This window comes from Oratosquilla oratoria, chromosome 29 (assembly GCF_046742065.1).
Source record: "Oratosquilla oratoria isolate Oo_2021 chromosome 29, ASM4674206v1, whole genome shotgun sequence".
In the NCBI taxonomy this organism is placed as follows: domain Eukaryota; kingdom Metazoa; phylum Arthropoda; class Malacostraca; order Stomatopoda; family Squillidae; genus Oratosquilla; species Oratosquilla oratoria.
Genome location: NC_134805.1, coordinates 13,806,916 through 13,817,472, shown reverse-complemented (window position 1 = coordinate 13,817,472; position 10,557 = coordinate 13,806,916). Strand labels below are relative to the sequence as shown.

Below are 10,557 nucleotides of genomic sequence, written 5' to 3'. Positions count from 1 at the left end.
CCATGTCAGTTATGCTAAGGGGTTACAAGATGAAAAGGCTTTATGGTTCCAGTGATAGACTTATGTTTAATCTACCCCTGAACTATAAGAAACATATAAGAAAAATGGAAAAAACAACTATGAAGATAGTTGAAACTGACTCAGCATTGGTCTTTAACAAGACATATATATATATATATATATATATATATATATATGTATACATATATATATATGTATATATATATATATATATACATATACATATATACGTATATATATGTATATATATATATATATATATATATATATATATATATATATATACAGGGTTGGTCAAAATAATGGAAACACCTAACATTTTGACATCATAATCTTTGAACATGTTTTAAACAATCAAAACTTGACATATTTTAATATTTTTTTTATATTATTGTTGCTATATGAAATGTTTATCTAAAATAAATGGCTTTTTTTTAGATATTAAAAGAAATTGGTCCGACCCCATAAAAATGGCAGACCTCTCGGACTTTAAAAGAGGGCAAATTGTTGGCGCTCGTATAGCAGGCGCTAGTATAACGAAAACTGCTGAATTGCTTGGTGTTTCAAGAGGTACTGTCTCAAAAGTAATGACTGCCTTTGAAAGAGAAGGAAAAAGTCCTCAGCAAAGCATAGGTCTGGCCGAAAGTTGAAGTTATCTGAGAGAGACCGTCGGACTCTAAATCAAATTGTTAGAAAGGATCGTAAGACCACGGCATCTAAAATCACTGCAGAGCTCAATGAACACCTACAGAACCCAGTTTCACAAAAAACTGTTCGTCGGGAGCTGCACAAATTTTGATTTCACGGAAAAGTTGCAATTAGAAAACCTCTGCTCTCAAAGACAAATGTTTCAAAGCGTTTAGAGTGGTGTAGAAACCACCAGAATTGGTCCCTCGAGCAGTGGAAAAATGTGATTTTCTCTGACGAATTATCGTTTTCCTTATTTCCGACCTTCGGCCGAGTGTACGTTTGGAGACAGCCGAAAGAAGCGTTTCATCCAGACTGCCTTCTCCCAACCGTAAACCATGGCGGGGATTCTGTGATGATCTGGGGTGCTATTTCTTGGAAATCCGCCGGCCCGATGATTTCCCTTCATGGAAGAATTAACAGCTGAGACTATTTAGGAATTTTGGGCAACCAAGTTCATCCTATGGTTCAAGAACTGTTTCTGGAGGGGAACGCCATCTTTCAAGATGATAATGCCCCAATCCATACAGCTAGAATTGTTAAAGAATGGCATGAGGAACATTCTAATGAAGTTGAGCATCTCATCTGGCCACCACAATCCCCAGACCTCAACATTATTGAGTCTTTGTGGTCGATTTTAGAGAATCAAGTAAGAAGTCGATTTCCGCCGCCATCATCTCTAAAAGAACTGGAGGTTCTTTTAACTGAAGAATGGCTTAAAATTCCTTTGGAAACAATTCACAATTTGTATGAATCAATACCTCGGAGAATTGTGGCTGTAATTGCCGCAGAAGGTGGACCTACACCATATTAAAATATATTTTGTTGATTTTTCAAGGTGTTTCCATTATTTTGTCCAACCTCTGTATATATATACATATATGTAAGCGGAATAGGAAACACAGGAGTCTTAGTCTTGAGTTTATTCCTGACTAGTTTCGCAGATATGCTGTTTCAAAGGAATATGTTTACAAACGGGCTGTGGGCATTATATACATGGGGTGGACCTCCCCACCTCCCCGAGTTACCATAGTTGGTGGCGAGTGTGAACATCACATTGTGGCTAGCGTAACAACGAATAAATTTTTACAATTAAATATGATAACACTAATAATAAAGAAATTATTAATAGTAAATGTAACAATAGTAATGATAACAATGAAGATAAATATTTAAATAATAATAGTAACAATAATAATAACAATACAATAGAAGTAATAATAATAATAATGATAATAACAACAATAAAATAAAAGTAATAATAATGATAATAATAATAAAAATAAAAAACAATAAAAAATATGATAATACTAATAACCAAGAAATAAAAATAAAAATTATTAATAGTAATTATAACAATAATAGTGATAACAATGATAATAAAAACGAAAAATTAAATATTTAAATAATAATAGTAACAATAATAATAACAATAATAATAATAATAACAAAGATAATGAAAGTAATAATAATAATGATGGTAATAATAAAAATGTAATAATAGAATTATAATTATATATAATGATAGTAATAATAGATAAATAATAATTATAATAATGATAATAATAATAATGTTGAAAATAAATAGTAACAAATAGTATTAAAATAATAAATCATGATAAAAAGTTGGGGCAATGTAGCATGGTGCAAGAAGAAACGTCAGAGTGAAAGGAAGAGCTGGAGAGGGTAGGCCGAAGTGGGAAAAAGGTATCTACTTAGGGTCGGGGGGTCTGGGAAGCCATTCTTGGAGGGCAAGTGTCGCGGTAGATTTTGTCCATTTCAAGTCACCAGTTCTCTTGTTTGTGTTTTTGTGGTTGGCAATGTAAAGTGATTCAATTATTTTCCGTTGTTTCTTGTGTAGTCCTTTAGCTAGAATGGTGGAACCCTCCCAGTTAGGTAAGTGTCCCTCTGTGTCAATGTGGTTAACTAGAGCGTTGGTTTCTCGGTGGTGTCTAATGTCCGCTTTGTGTTCCCTGAGTCTGTTGTTAAGTCCTCTGTATGTCTCTCCGTAGTATGCACAGTCACATCCTTTGCAGGGAATTTTGTAAACGATGCTATTGTCACGGTTCTTCTTGGTTCTGTTGGTGGTCAAGTGTCCTATTTTCTTCCCTGTGTCATTTACTATGATGAGTCCTGTCTGTCTCAACGTTTTGGAAAGCATGTGAGAGAGGCCAGAGTTAGGAACCACAAGGTATCGTAAATTTGTCCTCTCTTCACTTCCTTTCCTCTGACCACCAACAGAACCAAGAAGAACCGTGACAATAGCATCGTTTACAAAATTCCCTGCAAAGGATGTGACTGTGCATACTACGGAGATACATACAGAGGACTTAACAACAGACTCAGGAAACACAAAGCGGACATTAGACACCACCGAGAAACCAACGCTCTAGTTAACCACATTGACACAGAGGGACACTTACCTAACTGGGAGGGTTCCACCATTCTAGCTAAAGGACTACACAAGAAACAACGGAAAATAATTGAATCACTTTACATTGCCAACCACAAAAACACAAACAAGAGAACTGGTGACTTGAAATGGACAAAATCTACCGCGACACTTGCCCTCCAAGAATGGCTTCCCAGACCCTAAGTAGATACCTTTTTCCCACTTCGGCCTACCCTCTCCAGCATTCTTCCTTTCACTCTGACGTTCCTTCTTCCACCATGCTACATTGCCCCAACTTTTTATCATGATTTATTATTTTAATACTATTTGTTACTATTTATTTTCAACACTATTATTATTATCATTGTTATTATAATTATTATTTATTTATTATTACTATCATTATACATAATTATAATTCTATTATTACATTTTTATTATTACCGTCATTATTATTATTACTTTCATTATCTTTGTTATTATCATTATTATTGTTATTATTATTGTTACTATTATTATTTAAATATTTAATTTTTCGTTTTTATTATCATTGTTATCACTATTATTGTTATAATTACTATTAATAATTTTTATTTTTATTTCTTGGTTATTAGTATTATCATATTTTTTATTGTTTTTTATTTTTATTATTATTATCATTATTATTACTTTTATTTTATTGTTGTTATTATCATTATTATTATTATTACTTCTATTGTATTGTTATTATTATTGTTACTATTATTATTTAAATATTTATCTTCATTGTTATCATTACTATTGTTACATTTACTATTAATAATTTCTTTATTATTAGTGTTATCATATTTAATTGTAAAAATTTATTCGTTGTTACGCTAGCCACAATGTGATGTTCACACTCGCCACCAACTATGGTAACTCGGGGAGGTGGACGGTCCACCCCATGTATATAATGCCCACAGCCCGTTTGTAAACATATTCCTTTGAAACAGCATATCTGCGAAACTAGTCAGGAATAAACTCAAGACTAAGACTCCTGTGTTTCCTATTCCGCTTACATCAACCTGTCAGAATGTCTCAATATACATATATATACATATATATATATATATATATACATAGATAATATATATATATATATATATATATATATATATATATATATATATATATATATATATATATATATATATATATATACGTTATGAAGGTAAGACAGATGAGTGGAAAAGGTGGTAGAGAAAAGTCCATCACTCATTAACAAGCTATATAAATCGTTAGTTCGTCCACATTTGGAATATGCTGTTTCCGTATGGTCACCGAATCTCATTAAAGACATTGACAGACTGGAAAAAGTACAACGGCGAGCCACAAAACTGATTCCAAATATCAAAAATAAATCATACGAAAATCGACTTAAGCACATGAATCTGTTTTCCCTAAAAAAGCGTAGACTCAGAGGTGACTTGATACAGGTCTTTAAGATTTTAAAGGGAATTGACAACATCAAAAGTGACCAAATTTTCACATTGAATGAGAATCAGACAAGAAACAATGGTCTCAAACTGTCCGGAAATAGATTCAATTTGGAAGTAGGTAGAAACAACTTCGCCAACCGTGTAGTTAATGAATGGAATAAACTTCCTGCACAGGTAGTGCAATGTAGTTCAGTTCGAAGCTTTAAGAATCATTTAGATAAATACCTAAGTAAGATGCTGTAATTATTATAATTTATGTTATATTATTTGTTTTTGTTTTGTTATAATTTGTCTGTCTGATTTTCATTTATTATTAGTTATATGTCAATTTATTATCATTTACTATTTACCTGTTTGTTTGTTATTCAACTATACCAATGCATTTATTTATGTATTTTAATTGTTATTTACATTGTTATAGTTTTAATTTATTATTAATATGATTTTTTTTTTTTTTTTTTTTTTTTTTGCATCCGACCTAGATATGGATCAAAAGGTCTCCTGTCGGCATGCTTTGCCTTTGTAATCCTTTGTAATCCTTTGAACACTGTATTACTGACGTTTCAACTACAAGTCTTCTTGTAGTCGAAACGTCAGTAATACAGTGTTCTCGCTCTAACCGGCGTTTCTCTACCACTTTTTCCACTCGTATATATATATGTATATATATATATATATATATATATATATATATATATATATATATATATATATATATATGTGAGAGAGAGAAATGGGTGGGGAAGGGCAAACGAAGGTGTTTTGGGATTAAATTATATTGCCCTAACGTTTTGACCACCTTGGTCTTCTTCAGAGGACATGTTGCATTACAATAGGACCACAAGTCTTATACTCGCAGCGAGGGGGAACCCGGCCAGCTGTGAGCAGATGTGTCAGGTCTTCTCTTCGGCTAATGATTTAATTATCAAGACACTTGCTGTTTTTGAAAGGCATTTAAATCCGACTCTGTCATTGCTATTTTCCCTGGTGGCGATATATGCAGCTTCCACAGGTTTTCTCATTTTCTTTTCAAGTCCTTCGTGTAGAATTTCCACGCGGCTCCAGTCAGGTAGGTTTCCGCATTTGTCAAGATGACGAACCAGGGAGTTGGATGTTCTATGTACCCTGAGGTCGTTTTTGTGTTCATTCAACCGTTTCTTGATCCCTCGACCTGACATATACGCTGCCGGCCGGTTGTCTTTCGGCAGCGCTTATAAAGAATCAACAAAATTTAACACAGAATCGAGAAGAATCCTACGCAAATCATCCGGGGGGAATTTTTTTTTAGGATTACTAAAAGAAGCTCCAAAGCCTCCCCCCCTAATGCACGGTCTACCTAAAGTGCATAAGGCAAATGTCCCCATGAGACCCATAACTTCAGGAATTGGAAGCGCTCTTCACAGGTTAGCAAAATGTCTAATAAAACCCTTATCCAACACCATCGGTTCCATCAGCGGGGCCCATTTAGGAAATTCCTCCGACCTGATCCATAGGCTTGAAAATCTGAATGTCAGTGATAAAAAGTTGGCAAGCTATGACGTAACAGCGTTATTCACCAATGTTTCTATTAATGATGCCCTAGAGGCGGTGAAGAAAGTTACTACAGATATCGATGATGACATCCTTCCAGTTCCAAGATCTGATTATTTAAAACTTGTTTCCATGTGTGTCAGGTTTGGTTATTTTATGTTTAACAACACTGAATTTAGACAGATTAGAGGTCTCGCAATGGGGAGTCCGTTATCTGCTGTTATGGCTTGTCTTTTCATGGAAGTATTAGAAATGGACAAATACATCAACATCATGGGAAGAGGTACCGCTTGGCTAAGGTACGTGGATGACATAATCGTGGTGATACCAAAAGTAACCAATGTAGAGAATAAGCTAAGAAGACTCAACGTTGTGAATAAAGACATTCAATTCACAGTTGAGCTAGAAAAAGAGTGTAAGTTACCGTTTCTAGACACGCTAATACATAGAGGTTCTGAACAAGTAAGTTTCTCAGTATACAGGAAGCCCACCAATAGGAATGATTTTATCCACTATTTTTCAGCACACATCAGACGTGTCAAAACTGGCGTTCTAATAGGTTTCTTTCTCAAAGTTTTTCGTATCTGCAGTAAAAGACTCCTAGATGATGAGGAGGTTTGATCACCAAAACAATGAGGAAAACTGAGATCTATGATGGCTCAAACGTCCAGGCCCCGGTGTATACGTCCACACACACACACACATATATATATATATATATATATATATATATATATATATATATATATATATATATATATATGCGTGTGTGTGTGTGTGTGTGTGTGTGTGTGTGTGTGTGTGTGTTTGTGTGTGTGTGTGTGTGTGTGTGTGTGTGTGAGAGAGAGAGAGAGAGAGAGAGAGGATTTGGAGAAGAGGAGTCCCGTTTGATTTGGTCTCTCTATTCTTCAAAAGGGTAAAACTGAACCCCTTTTGTTCTAACCTAACCTAATAATCTAATTTTTGTATTTTTCATTTCATTTTCTTTCATGAGACCATTACTTTTCAAAGGGGCAAAATTGGGACCACTGTTGTTCAAAAGGGTCAGTGCTCATGTTCTTCAAAAGTTCCAGTACATGTATGCATATATATATATATGTATATATATATATATATATATATATACATATAATATGACGTAAGTGGGAGTAGGAAGCACAGGAGTCTTAGTCTGGGTTTATTCCTGACTAGTTTCGCAGGTATGCTTTTTCAAAGGAATGGTGTACAAAATGGGCTGTGAGCATATATACAGTACATAAGGGGGACCTCACCACCTCTGTAACCATTACCTATAACCCCACATATTGCAATACCACCAGTGGAAAACTATATTGCAACATACATACGAACAACACACGCCCCTACGCTCTTGCTTCACGCGACAATCCATGAAATACCCTTGATTCCTAAAAACACCTTTTCCTACATATTCCCTATACTCCGTAGTGATAATTAAGTCACAAGAAATAACTGCACATCTTTATAATGAAAAGATGATACCATACACTAATGAAGCAGAGGAGAAGCGTCGGGATAGATAATGGGGAAATCTCAACGTCACATAACTTGAGCACAGCGGGGTTTGCATCTGTTGTGATTAGCTAACAATTCCAATCCTAAAATGCCATCGCATTCAAGTGGTCCAGTTTTCGACTATATAGAAGGTAGTGGGTGGGAATGGGTTATTAACAATGTTCATGGGGAGTGTTATAGTTGAATTAGAATTTAGGTGTGTACCACCTATCATGGTTCCTGTAAGGTGTGGTATGTCAGTAGGGTAGGAGTCACCTGGTTTTGCACATATGGATTGTGAAAGTATGTTCATCTTTGTGCCTGTGTCTATTAGGTATGTACATAGGTCGTTTCCTATTGTGCCCATGAAACATAGGGCTTCTGGTTCACCTATGGATGTTGTTACGGGGTTTTTCTGTGGGAGGCTTGTATGCATTCCCCCGACTGTTTTTATGTGTGTGTGTGTGTGTGTGTGTATTTACCTAGTTGTATTTTACGGGAAGGGGAGCTATGCTCGTGGTGTCCCATCTTCATATCTCATTTTATCTAAACTATTTTTAAATTCATGTATTGTTTTTGCACACAACACTTTCTCATCTAACTTGTTCCAACTGTCTATTACTCTGTGAGGAAAGCTGTCTTTTCACATCTCTTCTATAGCTGTCTTTTTTTTATTTTCTTTCCATGTCCTCTTGTATTTCTGTCATCCCATTTTTATCAGATTCTCTCTATCAGTAATTTCTATGCCTTTCATGATTCTGTAAATAGCTATCAAATCTCCTCTCTCTCTTCTTTGCTCTAGTGTCTGTAGTTCAAGTTTTGCTAGTCTCTCTTCATATGATAGTTTTGAGAGTGTTGGTGCCAGTTTTGTAATTGCTCTTTGTATTCTTTCAAGTTTTTTATACATTTTTTGTACTTGGTGACCATATCGTTGCTGCATATTCCAATCTTGGTCTTATCAGGGTGATTAGAATTTTCTTCACCATTTCTTCATCCAGGTATGTAAATGCCACTTTGATTGTTCTTATTAAATTATAAGTTTCTCCAAAAATCTTATTTATATGTTTCTCAGGTGACATATTATTCATAACAATGACTCCCAGGTCCTTTTCATTTTCTACTTTTTTTATTCCTTCTTCTCCCAATTTATATGATCCTGTTATTCTGTTTTTACTTTTTCCAAATTCCATTATACTACACTTCTTTGTATTGAACTCCATCTCCCACTTCCTACTCCATTCCTGTACTTTATTTAGATCTCTCTGTAGTGATTCACAATCTTCTTCCGTGTTCACTTTTTTCAATGTTTTTGCATCATCTGCAAAGAAGCTCATATAGCTTTCAATTCCTTCATCCATATCATTAATATATATAGCAAGCATTATTGGGGCCAGAACTGTTCCTTGTGGAACCCCGCTTATTACTTCATCCCATTTTGAGTGTTGGTTTCTTATCACTACTCTCATTTTTCTTTCTTGCAAAAAGTCTTCCATCCAATTTAGCAGTTTGCCCTGTATTCCTCCTTCAGTTTCTAATATCTTAAGCAACTTCTTATGTGGTACTTTGTCAAAAGCTTTTTTTAGGTCTAGAAATGCACAATCAGCCCATCCATCTCTTTCTTGTATTATATCTATTAGCCTTGAATAGAAACATATTAAATTGGTGACGCATGATCGTCCTTGTCTGAATCCAAATTGCCTTGGATTTAGCACGTTGTTTTTTTTTCTAATTATTTTACCCATCTATTTTTGACAATTCTTTCACAAATTTTTGCTATTGTACTTGTTAGAGAGACTGGCCTATAGTTGTTAGGGTCTTCTTTATTTCCCCCTTTATATATAGGTACTATATTTGTTTGTTTTTTTCCAATCTTCTGGAACTTTACCTTCTTTCAAGGAACTGTTTATTATGCTATGTATTATGTCTGCCAGTTCATTCCTGCATTCTTTCAATATCCAGTTTGCTATTTCATTTGGTCCATGCGATTTTCTGACATCAAGATTACTCAAGTGTATCAATATTTCATTCTTTGATACTTCTATTTTTTCTATAGGGGGGACTTTCTCTTTCCATTCAATCTCTTCAGGTTGTATGTTCTCCCTTGTAAACACTGATCTGAAATGTTTGTTCATAATTTCCGCCATTTCAATTTCCTCTGTGTATTGAACTCCTCCTTGTCTTAATTTCTCCAAATCTTGTTTGTTTTTCAGTTTGTTGTTTACAAATCTGTAGAATAGTTTTGGTTGATCTTTACATTTTTCTATGACATCTTTTTCATATTTTCTCTTTTCCTCTCTGCACGTTTGTACATATTCATTTCTATAACAAGTATATATTTTCCATTTTTCTGGTATTTTGTTTTTCTTCCATTCGGCCCAAGCTTTGTCTCTTTTGTCTTTTATCTCCCTACAACTTTTATTGTACCAGCACTTTACATATTCTTTTTCTTGTTTTTGTCTTGGGACATACTTTTCTACTCCTTTTTTATAGATTTTTGTCAAAATATTCCATTTCTCTTCTACTGTTGTATCTTCTTTGTGTATTCTTCCCCAGTTTTCATTTTGAAAGAATTCTCTTATTTTATCAAAATTTGCTTTTTCATACATCAATCTTCCTTTTCTATATTGTTCATTTCTTTTTATGTATTTTTTCTCATTTAGTTCTAGTTCTATCAATATGTGGTCACTTTTGCTTATTGGTGCCCGGTATTCTATCTTTTCCACTATTTCAGGTTCTGATGTGATTATTAGGTCTAGTCTCGATGGTTCTTCCTCATTTCTATACCTAGTGTTCTCTTGGATCCATTGTGTCATTGTGTTGTCAATAATCATCTCAAGTAGAACACTTCCCCATGAGTCTTCTCCACCCTTTACGGTCATCTCTTCCCAGCATATTTCTTTGCAATTATAGTCGCCCATCATAACTATTCTTCCTCCATCTTCCATTATTTTGTTG

General features: G+C 34.3%; 1 protein-coding gene across 4 annotated transcripts in view; it reads right to left on the bottom strand.

Moving 5' to 3' along the window:
* The window catches only part of LOC143040605 (uncharacterized), a 535,837-nt gene that overhangs the window by 484,861 nt on the left and 40,419 nt on the right, over window positions 1-10,557 (bottom strand). The gene's annotated exons all lie outside the window — the stretch shown is intronic.